The 16,269-nt window shown below is 50.9% G+C and overlaps 1 pseudogene; it reads left to right on the plus strand.

Moving 5' to 3' along the window:
* The window catches only part of LOC135531291 (axin-1-like), a 42,521-nt pseudogene extending 28,620 nt beyond the window's left edge, over positions 1–13,901 (plus strand).
* The last annotated feature ends 2,368 nt before the right edge of the window (positions 13,902–16,269 follow it).

Here is a 16,269-nt window from a genome sequence, read left to right on the forward strand (position 1 = left end):
ACTACACCCTACCTCACACCCTACCTCACATTACTTTATACCCTAACTCATACCCTCTGGTAGATGTTCTGTGGTCCTGGTAGATGTTTTGTGGTCCTGGTAGATGTTTTGTGGTCCTGGTAGATGTTCTGTGGTCCTGGTAGATGTTCTGTGGTCCTTAACGGTAGTCCCTGTGAATGATGTTGATCTGGTAGATGTTCTGTGGTCCTTAACACTAGACCCTGTGAATGATGTTGATCTGATAGATGTTCCTTGGTCCTTAACACTAGACCCTGTGAATGATGTTGATCTGGTAGATGTTCTGTGGTCCTGGTAGATGTTCTGTGGTCCTTAACACTAGACCCTGTGAATGATGTTGATCTGGTAGATGTTCTGTGGTCCTGGTAGATGTTCTGTGGTCCTGGTAGATGTTCTGTGGTTCTTAACGGTAGACCCTGTGAATGATGTTGATCTGATAGATGTTCCTTGGTCCTTAACACTAGACTCTGTGAATGATGTTGATCTGGTAGATGTTCTGTGGTCCTGGTAGATGTTCTGTGGTCCTGGTAGATGTTCTGTGGTCCTGGTAGATGTTCTGTGGTCCTTAACGGTAGACCCTGTGAATGATGTTGATCTGGTAGATGTTCTGTGGTCCTGGTAGATGTTCTGTGGTCCTGGTAGATGTTCTGTGGTCCTTAACGGTAGACTCTGTGAATGATGTTGATCTGATAGATGTTCTGTGGTCCTGGTAGATGTTCTGTGGTCCTGGTAGATGTTCTGTGGTCCTTAACACTAGACCCTGTGAATGATGTTGATCTGGTAGATGTTCTGTGGTCCTGGTAGATGTTCTGTGGTCCTGGTAGATGTTCTGTGGTCCTGGTAGATGTTCTGTGGTCCTTAACGGTAGACTCTGTGAATGATGTTGATCTGGTAGATGTTCTGTGGTCCTGGTAGATGTTCTGTGGTCCTTAACGGTAGACCCTGTGAATGATGTTGATCTGGTAGATGTTCTGTGGTCCTGGTAGATGTTCTGTGGTCCTGGTAGATGTTCTGTGGTCCTGGTAGATGTTCTGTGGTCCTGGTAGATGTTCTGTGGTCCTGGTAGATGTTCTGTGGTCCTGGTAGATGTTCTGTGGTCCTTAACGGTAGACTCTGTGAATGATGTTGATCTGGTAGATGTTCTGTGGTCCTGGTAGATGTTCTGTGGTCCTGGTAGATGTTCTGTGGTCCTTAACACTAGACCCTGTGAATGATGTTGATCTGGTAGATGTTCTGTGGTCCTGGTAGATGTTCTGTGGTCCTGGTAGATGTTCTGTGGTCCTGGTAGATGTTCTGTGGTCCTTAACGGTAGACTCTGTGAATGATGTTGATCTGGTAGATGTTCTGTGTCTAGCGTGCGTACTGTGTACCAAAGGATGTCCACGTTGAGCCGGAGAGGTTTGCTCTTGACCTCATCAGTCGACTGGAGGCAGTTCTGAGAGAGAGAGAAGCACAGGAGAGACTGGAGGAGAGACTGAAGAGGGTCAGACGGGTACGTACTGGGAGGGGTGTGAGACGCGTGCCTGGTTTGGATGTGAGTGTGTGTGACGTATCTGTGACGTGTGTGTGTGTGACGTATCTGTGACGCGTGCGTGGTTTGGATGTGTGTGTGTGTGTGTCATCTGTGACGTGTGCGTTGTTTGGATGTGTGTGTGTGTGACGTATCTGTGACGTGTGCGTTGTTTGGATGTGTGTGTGTGTGACGTATCTGTGACGCGTGCGTGGTTTGGATGTGTGTGTGTGTGACGTATCTGTGACGTGTGCGTTGTTTGGATGTGTGTGTGTGTGACGTATCTGTGACGTGTGCGTGGTTTGGATATGAGTGTGTGTGTGTGTGTGACGTGTGCGTGGTTTGGATGTGAGTGTGTGTCATCTGTGACGTGTGCGTGGTTTGGATATGAGTGTGTGTGTGACGTGTGCGTGGTTTGGATGTGAGTGTGTGTGACGTATCTGTGACGTGTGCGTTGTTTGGATGTGTGTGTGTGTGACGTATCTGTGACGCGTGCGTGGTTTGGATGTGTGTGTGTGTGACGTATCTGTGACGTGTGCGTTGTTTGGATGTGTGTGTGTGTGACGTATCTGTGACGTGTGCGTGGTTTGGATATGAGTGTGTGTGTGTGACGTGTGCGTGGTTTGGATGTGAGTGTGTGTCATCTGTGACGTGTGCGTGGTTTGGATATGAGTGTGTGTGTGTGTGACGTGTGCGTGGTTTGGATGTGAGTGTGTGTCATCTGTGACGTGTGCGTGGTTTGGATATGAGTGTGTGTGTGTGACGTGTGCGTGGTTTGGATGTGTGTGTGTGTCATCTGTGACGTGTGCGTGGTTTGGATATGAGTGTGTGTGTGTGTGTGTGTGACGTGTGCGTGGTTTGGATATGAGTGTGTGTGTGTGTGTGTGAGACGTGTGCGTGGTTTGGATGTGTGTGTGTGTGTGTGTCATCTGTGACGTGTGCGTGGTTTGGATATGAGTGTGTGTGTGTGTGTGTGTGACGTGTGCGTGGTTTGGATGTGTGTGTGTGTCATCTGTGACATGTGCGTGGTTTGGATATGAGTGTGTGTGTGTGACGTGTGCGTGGTTTGGATATGAGTGTGTGTGTGTGTGTGTGTGAGACGCGTGCGTGGTTTGGATGTGTGTATGTGTCATCTGTGACGTGTGCGTGGTTTGGATATGAGTGTGTGTGTGAGACGTGTGCGTGGTTTGGATGTGTGTGTGTGTCATCTGTGACGTGTGCGTGGTTTGGATGTGTGTGTGTGTCATCTGTGACGTGTGCGTGGTTTGGATATGAGTGTGTGTGTGTGTGTGACGCGTGCGTGGTTTGGATGTGTGTGTGTGTCATCTGTGACGTGTGCGTGGTTTGGATATGAGTGTGTGTGTGTGTGTGTGTGAGACGCGTGCGTGGTTTGGATGTGTGTATGTGTCATCTGTGACGTGTGCGTGGTTTGGATATGAGTGTGTGTGTGTGTGTGTGTGTGTGTGTGAGACGTGTGCGTGGTTTGGATGTGAGTGTGTGTGTGTGTGACGTGTGCGTGGTTTGGATGTGTGTGTGTGTCATCTGTGACGTGTGCGTGGTTTGGATATGAGTGTGTGTGTGTGTGTGTGAGACGTGTGCGTGGTTTGGATGTGTGTGTGTGTGTGTGACATCTGTGACGTGTGCGTGGTTTGGGTGTGTGTGTGTGAGACGTGTGCGTGGTTTGGGTGTGTGTGTGTGTGTGTGACATCTGTGGCCTGTGCATGGTTTGGATGTGTGTGTGTGTGACGTATCTGTGACGTTTGCGTGGTTTGGATATGAGTGTGTGTGTGTGTGTGAGACGTGTGCGTGGTTTGGGTGTGTGTGTGTGTGTGTGTGTGTGTGTGTGTGTGTGACGTATCTGTGACGTGTGCGTGGTTTGGATGTGAGTGTGTGTGTGTGTGTGTGTGTGACGTGTGCGTGGTTTGGGTGTGTGTGTGACATCTGTGGCCTGTGCGTGGTTTGGATGTGTGTGTGTGTGACGTATCTGTGACGTGTGCGTGGTTTGGATGTGAGTGTGTGTGTGTGTGCGTGGTTTGGATGTGTGTGTGTGTGTGTGTGTGTGTGCGTGGTTTGGATGGTAATCATCACACACACACACTAACCTGCTTCTCCTCTAACCCCGCCCCTTCTTTCCTCTCCTGCTCTGTGATAGGAGGAGGAGGGTGACGACGCCGACGTCTCCATGGTAAACTCCCTCCCCCCCTACGGCAACAAGCCCCTCCCCCCCTCCACCTCGTCCCTCTATCCCCACTACGGGTCCCGTTATTCAGAGACCTCGTACAACGGCGTTCTGGCGCTACAGGACGCGCACGAGGAGAACCCGGAGGCCATCTTGGACGAACACGTGCAGAGAGTGATGGAGACGCCGGGGTGTCAGTCACCAGGCACCGGGAGACACTCGCCCAAGTCCCGCTCCCCGACGGAGGGTGTACCCTCCACCTCACTCTGGGAGAACCCAGTGGCCTCCAGGGGTGAAAGGTCACAAGCCAGGAGCCAAGGGAGGGGACCCAACGGGGATGGGAGCAGGTATGTTGTTGTTGTCTTTATTTATCCAGGTTGGTCTCCATGATAAACATCTTCTAGTCTTGTTGTTGTCTTTATTTATCCAGGTTAGACTCAATGATAAACATCTTCTAGTGTTGATGTTGTCTTTATTTATCCAGGTTAGTCTCAATGATAAACATCTAGTGTTGATGTTGTCTTTATTTATCCAGGTTAGACTCCATGATAAACATCTTCTAGTCTTGTTGTTGTCTTTATTTATCCAGGTTAGACTCAATGATAAACATCTTCTAGTGTTGATGTCGTCTTTATTTAACCAGGTTGGTCTCAATGATAAACATCTTCTAGTGTTGTTGTCTTTATTTATCCAGGTTAGTCTCAATGATAAACATCTTCTAGTGTTGTTGTCTTTATTTAACCAGGTTGGTCTCAATGATAAACATCTTCTAGTGTTGATGTCGTCTTTATTTATCCAGGTTAGACTCAATGATAAACATCTTCTAGTGTTGATGTCGTCTTTATTTATCCAGGTTAGACTCAATTAGGGCAAACCCCATTTAGTCGACTGGTCGATAGGTTGTTGGTCGACCAAGATATTTTTTTTAGTCGAGCAGTGACAAATATATATATATAAAAAATAAAATGTATGGCACACAAGACACCTGTCTGATTCACACCCGTCTGATTCACACCCGTCTGATTCACACCCGTCTGATTCACACCCGTCTGATTCACACCCGTCTGATTCACACCCGTCTGATTCACACCCGTCTGACTCACACCCGTCTGATTCACACCCGTCTGATTCACACCCGTCTGATTCACACCCGTCTGATTCACACCCGTCTGATTCACACCCGTCTGATTCACACCCGTCTGATTCACACCCGTCTGATTCACACCCGTCTGATTCACACCCGTCTGATTCACACCCGTCTGATTCACACCCGTCTGATTCACACCCGTCTGATTCACACCCGTCTGACTCACACCCGTCTGACTCACACCCGTCTGACTCACACCCGTCTGACTCACACCCGTCTGATTCACACCCGTCTGATTCACACCCGTCTGATTCACACCCGTCTGATTCACACCCGTCTGATTCACACCCGTCTGATTCACACCCGTCTGATTCACACCCGTCTGATTCACACCCGTCTGATTCACACCCGTCTGATTCACACCCGTCTGATTCACACCCGTCTGACTCACACCCGTCTGACTCACACCCGTCTGACTCACACCCGTCTGACTCACACCCGTCTGATTCACACCCGTCTGATTCACACCCGTCTGATTCACACCCGTCTGATTCACACCGTCTGATTCACACCCGTCGGATTCACACCCGTCGGATTCACACCCGTCGGATTCACACCCGTCGGATTCACACCCGTCGGATTCACACCCGTCGGATTCACACCCGTCTGATTCACACCCGTCTGATTCACACCCGTCTGATTCACACCCGTCTGATTCACACCCGTCTGATTCACACCCGTCTGATTCACACCCGTCTGATTCACACCGTCTGATTCACACCCGTCTGATTCACACCCGTCTGATTCACACCCGTCTGATTCACACCCGTCTGATTCACACCCGTCTGATTCACACCCGTCTGAGTGGACTGAAGAGGACTGGCCACCCCTCATAGCCTGGTTCCTCTCTAGGTTTCTTCCTAGGTTCTGGCCTTTCTAGGGAGTTTTTGCCTAGCCACCGTGCTTCTACATTGCTGTATGGGGTTTTAGGCTGGGATTCTGTACAGCACTTTGAGTTATCAGCTGATGTAAGAAGGGCTTCATGAATAAATTTGATTGATTGACTAGTCCATTGCGGAGGCCCGTCTGGGTGGACTAGTCCATTGCGGAGGCCCGTCTGGGTGGACTAGTCCATTGCGGAGGCCCGTCTGGGTGGACTAGTCCATTGCGGAGGCCCGTCTGGGTGGACTAGTCCATTGCGGAGGCCCGTCTGGGTGGACTAGTCCATTGCGGAGGCCCGTCTGGGTGGACTAGTCCATTGCGGAGGCCCGTCTGGGTGGACTAGTCCATTGCGGAGGCCCGTCTGGGTGGACTAGTCCATTGCGGAGGCCCGTCTGGGTGGACTAGTCCATTGCGGAGGCCCGTCTGGGTGGACTAGTCCATTGCGGAGGCCCGTCTGGGTGGACTAGTCCATTGCGGAGGCCCGTCTGGGTGGACTAGTCCATTGCGGAGGCCCGTCTGGGTGGACTAGTCCATTGCGGAGGCCCGTCTGGGTGGACTAGTCCATTGCGGAGGCCCGTCTGGGTGGACTAGTCCATTGCGGAGGCCCGTCTGGGTGGACTAGTCCATTGCGGAGGCCCGTCTGGGTGGACTAGTCCATTGCGGAGGCCCGTCTGGGTGGACTAGTCCATTGCGGAGGCCCGTCTGGGTGGACTAGTCCATTGCGGAGGCCCGTCTGGGTGGACTAGTCCATTGCGGAGGCCCGTCTGGGTGGACTAGTCCATTGCGGAGGCCCGTCTGGGTGGACTAGTCCATTGCGGAGGCCCGTCTGGGTGGACTAGTCCATTGCGGAGGCCCGTCTGGGTGGACTAGTCCATTGCGGAGGCCCGTCTGGGTGGACTAGTCCATTGCGGAGGCCCGTCTGGGTGGACTAGTCCATTGCGGAGGCCCGTCTGGGTGGACTAGACCATTGCGGAGGCCCGTCTGGGTGGACTAGACCAATGAGGAGGCCCGTCTGGGTGGACTAGACCAATGAGGAGGCCCGTCTGGGTGGACTAGACCAATGAGGAGGCCCGTCTGGGTGGACTAGTCCATTGCGGAGGCCCGTCTGGGTGGACTAGTCCATTGCGGAGGCCCGTCTGGGTGGACTAGTCCATTGCGGAGGCCCGTCTGGGTGGACTAGTCCATTGAGGAGGCCCGTCTGGGTGGACTAGTCCATTGAGGAGGCCCGTCTGGGTGGACTAGTCCATTGGAGGAGGCCCGTCTGGGTGGACTAGTCCATTGGAGGAGGCCCGTCTGGGTGGACTAGTCCATTGGCGGAGGCCCGTCTGGGTGGACTAGTCCATTGGCGGAGGCCCGTCTGGGTGGACTAGACCAATGAGGAGGCCCGTCTGGGTGGACTAGTCCATTGGCGGAGGCCCGTCTGGGTGGACTAGTCCATTGGCGGAGGCCCGTCTGGGTGGACTAGTCCATTGAGGAGGCCCGTCTGGGTGGACTAGTCCATTGAGGAGGCCCGTCTGGGTGGACTAGTCCATTGAGGAGGCCCGTCTGGGTGGACTAGTCCATTGAGGAGGCCCGTCTGGGTGGACTAGTCCATTGAGGAGGCCCGTCTGGGTGGACTATTAGAGGCTACCTGGCCTGATTACACATAGTAGTAATCCTATAGGCTACCTGGCCTGATTAGTAGTAGTCCTATAGGCTACCTGGCCTGATTAGTAGTAGTCCTATAGACTACCTGGCCTGATTAGTAGTAGTCCTATAGGCTACCTGGCCTGATTACACATAGTAGTAGTCCTATAGATTACCTGGCCTGATTAGTAGTAGTCCTATAGGCTACCTGGCCTGATTACACATAGTAGTAATCCTATAGGCTACCTGGCCTGATTAGTAGTAGTCCTATAGACTACCTGGCCTGATTAGTAGTAGTCCTATAGACTACCTGGCCTGATTACACATAGTAGTAATCCTATAGGCTACCTGGCCTGATTAGTAGTAGTCCTATAGGCTACCTGGCCTGATTAGTAGCAGTCCTATAGACTACCTGGCCTGATTAGTAGTAGTCCTATAGGCTACCTGGCCTGATTAGTAGTAGTCCTATAGGCTACCTGGCCTGATTAGTAGTAGTCCTATAGGCTACCTGGCCTGATTAGTAGTAGTCCTATAGGCTACCTGGCCTGATTAGTAGTAATCCTATAGGCTACCTGGCCTGATTAGTAGTAGTCCTATAGGCTACCTGGCCTGATTAGTAGTAATCCTATAGGCTACCTGGCCTGATTAGTAGTAGTCCTATAGGCTACCTGGCCTGATTAGTAGTAGTCCTATAGACTACCTGGTCTGATTACACATAGTAGTAGTCCTATAGGCTACCTGGCCTGATTACACATAGTAGTAGTCCTATAGACTACCTGGCCTGATTAGTAGTAGTCCTATAGGCTACCTGGCCTGATTAGTAGTAGTCCTATAGGCTACCTGGCCCGATTAGTAGTAGTCCTATAGGCTACCTGGCCCGATTAGTAGTAGTCCTATAGGCTACCTGGCCCGATTAGTAGTAGTCCTATAGGCTACCTGGCCCGATTAGTAGTAGTCCTATAGGCTACCTGGCCCGATTAGTAGTAGTCCTATAGGCTACCTGGCCCGATTAGTAGTAGTCCTATAGGCTACCTGGCCCGATTAGTAGTAGTCCTATAGGCTACCTGGCCCGATTAGTAGTAGTCCTATAGGCTACCTGGCCCGATTAGTAGTAGTCCTATAGGCTACCTGGCCCGATTAGTAGTAGTCCTATAGGCTACCTGGCCCGATTAGTAGTAGTCCTATAGGCTACCTGGCCCGATTAGTAGTAGTCCTATAGGCTACCTGGCCCGATTAGTAGTAGTCCTATAGGCTACCTGGCCCGATTAGTAGTAGTCCTATAGGCTACCTGGCCTGATTAGTAGTAGTCCTATAGGCTACCTGGCCTGATTAGTAGTAGTCCTATAGACTACCTGGCCTGATTAGTAGTAGTCCTATAGGCTACCTGGCCTGATTAGTAGTAGTCCTATAGGCTACCTGGCCTGATTAGTAGTAGTCCTATAGGCTACCTGGCCTGATTACACATAGTAGTAGTCCTATAGACTACCTGGCCTGATTAGTAGTAGTCCTATAGACTACCTGGCCTGATTAGTAGTAGTCCTATAGGCTACCTGGCCTGATTAGTAGTAGTCCTATAGGCTACCTGGCCTGATTAGTAGTAGTCCTATAGACTACCTGGCCTGATTAGTAGTAGTCCTATAGACTACCTGGCCTGATTAGTAGTAGTCCTATAGGCTACCTGGCCTGATTAGTAGTAGTCCTATAGACTACCTGGCCTGATTAGTAGTAGTCCTATAGGCTACCTGGCCTGATTAGTAGTAGTCCTATAGACTACCTGGCCTGATTAGTAGTAGTCCTATAGACTACCTGGCCTGATTAGTAGTAGTCCTATAGGCTACCTGGCCTGATTACACATAGTAGTAGTCCTATAGGCTACCTGGCCTGATTAGTAGTAGTCCTATAGGCTACCTGGCCTGAGGTAGCCTAGTGGTTAGAGTGTAGGGGCGGCAGGTAGCCTAGTGGTGAGAGTGTAGGGGCGGCAGGTAGCCTAGTGGTGAGAGTGTAGGGGCGGCAGGTAGCCTAGTGGTTAGAGTGTAGGGGCGGCAGGTAGCCTAGTGGTGAGAGTGTAGGGGCGGCAGGTAGCCTAGTGGTTAGAGTGTAGGGGCGGCAGGTAGCCTAGTGGTGCGAGTGTAGGGGCGGCAAGTAGCCTAGTGGTTAGAGTGTAGGGCGGCAAGTAGCCTAGTGGTTAGAGTGTAGGGGCGGCAGGGTAGCCTAGTGGTTAGAGTGTAGGGGCGGCAGGTAGCATAGTGGTTAGAGTGTAGAGGCGGCAGGTAGCCTAGTGGTTAGAGTGTAGAGGTGGCAGGGTAGCCTAGTGGTTAGAGTGTAGGGTAGCCTAGTGGTTAGAGTGTAGAGGCTGCAGGTAGCCTAGTGGTTAGAGTGTAGGGTAGCCTAGTGGTTAGAGTGTAGAGGCTGCAGGTAGCCTAGTGGTTAGAGTGTAGGGGTGGCAGGGTAGCCTAGTGGTTAGAGTGTAGGGGCGGCAGGTAGCCTAGTGGTTAGAGTGTAGATTCTGCAGGTAGCCTAGTGGTTAGAGTGTAGGGTAGCCTAGTGGTTAGAGTGTAGAGGCTGCAGGTAGCCTAGTGGTTAGAGTGTAGGGGCGGCAGGGTAGCCTAGTGGTTAGAGTGTAGGGGGCGGCAGGTAGCCAAGTGGTTAGAGCGTTGGACTAGTAACCGGTAGGTTGCAAGTTCAAATCCCCGAGCTGACAAGGTACAAATCTGTCGTTCTGCCCGTGAACAGGCAGTTAACCCACTGTTCCTAGACCAGTTAACCCACTGTTCCTAGACCAGTTAACCCACTATTCTTAGACCAGTTAACCCACTGTTCTTAGACCAGTTAACTCCACATGGAGAAGGTTGGTAGGATGACTTGGCACTCCACATGGAGAAGGTTGGTAGGATAACTTGGCACTCCACATGGAGAAGGTTGGTAGGATGACTTGGCACTCCACATGGAGAAGGTTGGTAGGATGACTTGGCACTCCACATGGAGAAGGTTGGTAGGATGACTTGGCACTCCACATGGAGAAGGTTGGTAGGATGACTTGGCACTCCACATGGAGAAGGTTGGTAGGATGACTTGGCACTCCACATGGAGAAGGTTGGTAGGATGACTTGGCACTCCACATGGAGAAGGTTGGTAGGATGACTTGGCACTCCACATGGAGAAGGTTGGTAGGATGACTTGGCACTCCACATGGAGAAGGTTGGTAGGATAACTTGGCACTCCACATGGAGAAGGTTGGTAGGATAACTTGGCACTCCAACTCCACATGGAGAAGGTTGGTAGGATGACTTGGCACTCCACATGGTGAAGGTTGGTAGGATGACTTGGCACTCCACATGGAGAAGGTTGGTAGGATGACTTGGCACTCCACATGGAGAAGGTTGGTAGGATGACTTGGCACTCCACATGGAGAAGGTTGGTAGGATGACTTGGCACTCCACATGGTGAAGGTTGCCTACCGCTGGATCAGCCTGTTACCAGCAACTTCAGAATCATAATGGCTGAACCCGAGAAGACCTGCAGCGGGAGGGAACCGTTTTTTTCCCCTTCTGGTTAGGCTATGATGATCTCTAGCTCCCTCTTTAGTCATTTTTGGCGTCTTCATTAAAAACATTTATCTCCGTGCTTAAAGCATCAGACAAGCTCAGTAGTTTACGTATGTATAGTGTTGACGTTGTATAATCAATGTGATGGAGTGTATTCAACCAACAGAGCATCAGAGTAGGAGTGCTGTCCATAGAGTCATATTCTTTATGATTTTAAAGGTCAATCTGATCCTAGATCAGCACTCCTACCCTGAGAGGCTTTATAAGTACAGGCCCAGGTACAGAGGTGAAATATACCAAAGACCAGTGCTAAACCAATCTCTTTTTGGATGTGTCCATAAAGGCTGTACCACTACCAGCATGGCTACCAGCATGGCTACCAGCATGGCTCCAAGCATGGCTACAAGCATGGCTACCAGCATGGCTACCAGCATGGCTACCAGCATGGTTCCAAGCATGGCTACCAGCATGGCTACCTGCATGGCTACCAGCATGGCTACAAGCATGGCTACCAGCATCTTTGTTGGGTTAAGAGGTAGAGTTCTAGTTATTTAACCTATATGTCTCTGTTCCCTCAGGTGTGTACCACCACAAGCATGGCTACCACTACCCTCCAGGGGCACCAAGCCCAAAGAGCCCCAGATGGATGAGGTGGTGATGGGTGGAGGAGGAGGAGGCTCCAGGACCCAGGGGAGCGGCCTGTGGAATGGGGAGGCCCACCACTACTCTACCGGGAAGGGGCGCAACTACGCAGATGGGGCTGGGACCATAGACGCAATGGGCTATAGGTTAGTACCTGGGGGTGTTTATGTGTTATCAGTGTTGTCGTACTTGAGGCTAGGACTCGGACTCAAGTCACGATTTTCATGACTAAAACAGTGCAGCCGCACTGATGTAGAACACTGTCCACTAGCTAGTCTTACTGATGTAGAACTCTGTCCACTAGCTAGTCTTACTGATGTAGAACACTGTCCACTAGCTAGTCTTACTGATGTAGAACTCTGTCCACTAGCTAGTCTTACTGATGTAGAACTCTGTCCACTAGCTAGTCTTACTAATGCAGAACACTGTCCACTAGCTAGTCTTACTGATGTAGAACACTGTCCACTAGCTAGTCTTACTGATGTAGTACGCTGTCCACTAGCTAGTCTTACTGATGTAGAACGCTGTCCACTAGCTAGTCTTACTAATGTAGAACGCTGTCAACTAGCTAGTCTTAATCATGTGGACCATTACCATTCTGACCTGTGTGTGTGTGTGTGTGTTCCCTGCACCCCAGCAGTAAGGGTAGCACCCTATCGAAGCGTGGCTCTAAGAAGGGGGCGGAGCCGACAGGTAAAGGTGATGAGGGGCGTGTCCAGGAGGCCCAGGTACCGCTGGAGGACCTGGAGAGAAACCACAAGATACTGCAGTGGATGATGGAGGGGGAGGCACTACGACACAAGAAGAACACTCACGGGTAACACACACATACACACACACACACACATACCCACACACACACCCACACACACACACACACACACACACACACACACCATAGGACGCACTCTCTCAGTCCCTCACTTACTCCAATGTTAACTAACCTCCTCTTTCTCTCTCCCCATTCCCCTCTTTCTCTTGCCTTCTCTTTTTTCTCTCTCCCCCCTCCCCCCTCGGTTTCCTTCTCTCTCTCTCTCTCTCTCTCTCTCCCCTCTAGGAGTACCACAGGCTCCAGGAAGACCCAGGGGAGTGTGGAGCTGTTGAGACCCAGCTCTGTGGAGCGTCCTGGGGCAGTGCACCCCTGGGTGAGCGCCCAGCTGCGGAACAACGTGCAGCCCTCCCACCCCTTCATCCAGGACCCCACCATGCCTCCCAATCCCGCACCCAACCCCCTCACTCAGTTAGAGGAGGCCCGGAGGAGACTGGAGGAGGAGAGGAGGAGAGCCGCCCTGCTGCAGGCTAAACAGAGGTAAGAGGAGGAAGGGTTGAGGTTGGAACGAGGGGTTAGTGTTGATTAGGATCAGGGGGTTCGAGCAGGAGGCCTTTAAGTCTCTAAGCAGTGCTGTCTGTCTCCTCTCCTCCAGATAGAAGTCTCTAAGCAGTGCTGTCTGTCTCCTCTCCTCCAGACAGAAGTCTCTAAGCAGTGCTGTCTGTCTCCTCTCCTCCAGACAGAAGTCTCTAAGCAGTGCTGTCTGTCTCCTCTCCTCCAGACATAAGTCTCTAAGCAGTGCTGTCTGTCTCCTCTAGACAGAAGTCTCTAAGCAGTGCTGTCTGTCTCCTCTCCTCTAGACAGAAGTCTCTAAGCAGTAAGAAGCAGGGGTCACAGTGTGAGAACGTAACTGTGGCGTACTACTTCTGTGGCGAGCCAATCCCCTACCGCACCACGGCCAAAGGTCGCGTGGTGACCCTGGGACAGTTCAAGGAGCTCCTCACCAAGAAGGGCTTCTACAGGTGAGAGGTTGTCGCCGTGGAGATTAAGCTCTGGAGACCATGGTGGTGTCCCACATGGCGTCCTGTTCCCTACGTAGGGCACTACTTGTGACCAGAACCCTATGGGCCCTATGAAGGGAACAGGGGTGAATACCTGTGGACGATGAAGTTTTGTCTTCTAACCCTGTTCCCTACGTAGGGCACTACTTGTGTGTTTATTTACTGTGTGTGTGTGTTGATTCACTGTGTGTGTGTGTGTGTGTGTTGATTCACTGTGTGTGTGTGTTGACTCATTGTGTGTGTGTCTTCTAGGTTCTACTTTAAGAAGGTGAGTGATGAGTTTGACTGTGGCGTGGTGTTTGAAGAAGTCAAAGAGGACGACGCCGTCCTGCCCATCTACGAGGAGAAGATCATCGGTAAGGTGGAGAAGGTGGACTGAAACAGGAAGTGGAGCCGGGAGGAAGTAGGAGGTGGAGGAAGGAACAATGACGCAGAGAAAAGACTGAACCGAACCGGATGAAGAGGAGGTGGAGAGAGTGGTTTTGGAAGAGGAGGGGGGGTGAAGAGGAGTTGGAGAGAGTGCTTTTGGAAGAGGAGGGGGTGAAGAGGAGTTGGAGAGAGTGCTTTTGGAAGAGGAGGGGGGTGAAGAGGAGGTGGAGAGAGTGGTTTTGGAAGAGGAGGGGGGGGTGAAGAGGAGGTGGAGAGAGTGCTTTTGGAAGAGGAGGGGGGTGAAGAGGAGGTGGAGAGAGTGGTTCTGGAAGAGGAGGGGGGGGTGAAGAGGAGGTGGAGAGAGTGGTTTTGGAAGAGGAGGGGGGTGAAGAGGAGGTGGAGAGAGTGCTTTTGGAAGGAGGAGGGGGATGAAGAGGAGGTGGAGAGAGTGCTTTTGGAAGAGGAGGGGGTGAAGAGGAGTTGGAGAGAGTGCTTTTGGAAGAGGGGGGGATGAAGAGGAGGTGGAGAGAGTGCTTTTGGAAGAGGAGGGGGTGAAGAGGAGTTGGAGAGAGTGCTTTTGGAAGAGGAGGAGCGGAGGGGGGGTGAAGAGGAGGTGGAGAGAGTGCTTTTGGAAGAGGAGGAGCGGAGGGGGGGGGTGAAGAGGAGGTGGAGAGAGTGCTTTTGGAAGAGGAGGGGGATGAAGAGGAGTTGGAGAGAGTGCTTTTGGAAGAGGAGGGGTGGGGGGTGAGACAGAAGAATGGAATGGTACAGAATGTCACTGCCTCCTGGCTCCAGCGTAGAGGAACACGTGTTTGGAAACGAGGATGAGACAGAAGGACGAAGGGATGAACAAGGTGAAAAGCCGTTCTAAACAGTCTTCCTGTCCTGCTCTGGGGGAGGAGTCGTTGTTCTCCTTCCAGAACCAGCTGCTGCTAAGTTGCCATGGAGACGTCATGGTGCTCGGAACAGGATGACGGCTGAGTTCCATTCCGGAATCTCACTCCCTTCAGTCCCTAGACTCGTCACTGAGGGGGCAGAGGGGATTAATGCGGCCCAAATAGCACCCTGGACCCCAGTGATCATCATCTAGATTCAACCACAGGCGGATTTTTAATTTTCTCGAGTGGCTGGTCAGGGGACCTGAATATAATTACATATCATTTGTGGAATGCAAATTGACTGCAACAAGCCCAAACAAAGAGAGAATTTGACTAAAACATCATAATTTCAAACCTTGCTTACATTTGTATACAATCATATATCTATATATTATGCCTGGGAATACTTATGGAATAGCGAAATTAAAATCATTTGGAGCTGAGAGACGGTGTTTTTTTTTTTTACAAGCTTTTGTGTTCCAAAATAAAAGCCCTACGGTCCCTGGTCACTATAGGGAATAGGCTGCTGTTTGGGACGTGAAACGATGAGGTGAGGATTTTCACCGTGGAGCGGGAGGCCTTCATCTCCTCAACACAATAGCATCATCATGACATCATAATGACGACATAATGACGTCATAAAGAACCTTCACGCTCCCTCCTGTGATGTCACCTAGTGATGTCAAAGCATTCTGTTCAAACAAACACGGTTGTATAAAACCTGTTTACTGCTGTATGTTTTTGACACAACGCTACGCCGACGGACATAAAAGGAGAAGTAGTCTGTTTACCTGTAGACGTTATTCGTATTTTTTTCTGGCTGGGTAATGTACAGGTACTAGTAGGTTTTAACACATGTACAGGCTGGGGGAGAGTCCCAAATTGTACCCTATTCCCTTTCTAGTGCACTACTTTTAACCAGAGTCCTTTGGCTAATGGCACCCTATTCCCTTTCTAGTGCACTACTTTTAACCAGGGCCTATAGGGCTAATGGCACCCTATTCCCTTTCTAGTGCACTACTTTTAACCAGAGCCTATAGGGCTAATGGCACCCTATTCCCTTTCTAGTGCACTACTTTTAACCAGAGCCCTTTGGCTAATGGCACCCTATTCCCTTTCTAGTGCACTACTTTTAACCAGAGCCTATAGGGCTAATGGCACCCTATTCCTTTCTAGTGCACTACTTTTAACCAGAGCCCTTTGGCTAATGGCACCCTATTCCCTTTCTAGTGCACTACTTTTAACCAGAGCCTATAGGGCTAATGGCACCCTATTCCCTTTCTAGTGCACTACTTTTAACCAGGGCCCTTTGGCTAATGGCACCCTATTCCCTTTGTAGTGCACTACTTTTAACCAGAGCCTATAGGGCTAATGGCACCCTATTCCCTTTCTAGTGCACTACTTTTAACCAGAGCCCTTTGGCTAATGGCACCCTATTCCCTTTCTAGTGCACTACTTTTAACCAGAGCCTATAGGGCTAATGGCACCCTATTCCCTTTGTAGTGCACTACTTTTAACCAGAGCCTATAGGGCTAATGGCACCCTATTCTTTTTCTAGTGCACTACTTTTAACCAGAGCCTATAGGGCTAATGGCACCCTATTCCCTTTGTAGTGCACTACTTTTAACCAGAGCCTATAGGGC

This window comes from Oncorhynchus masou, unplaced genomic scaffold (genome assembly GCF_036934945.1).
Source record: "Oncorhynchus masou masou isolate Uvic2021 unplaced genomic scaffold, UVic_Omas_1.1 unplaced_scaffold_1574, whole genome shotgun sequence".
In the NCBI taxonomy this organism is placed as follows: Eukaryota; Metazoa; Chordata; class Actinopteri; order Salmoniformes; family Salmonidae; genus Oncorhynchus; species Oncorhynchus masou.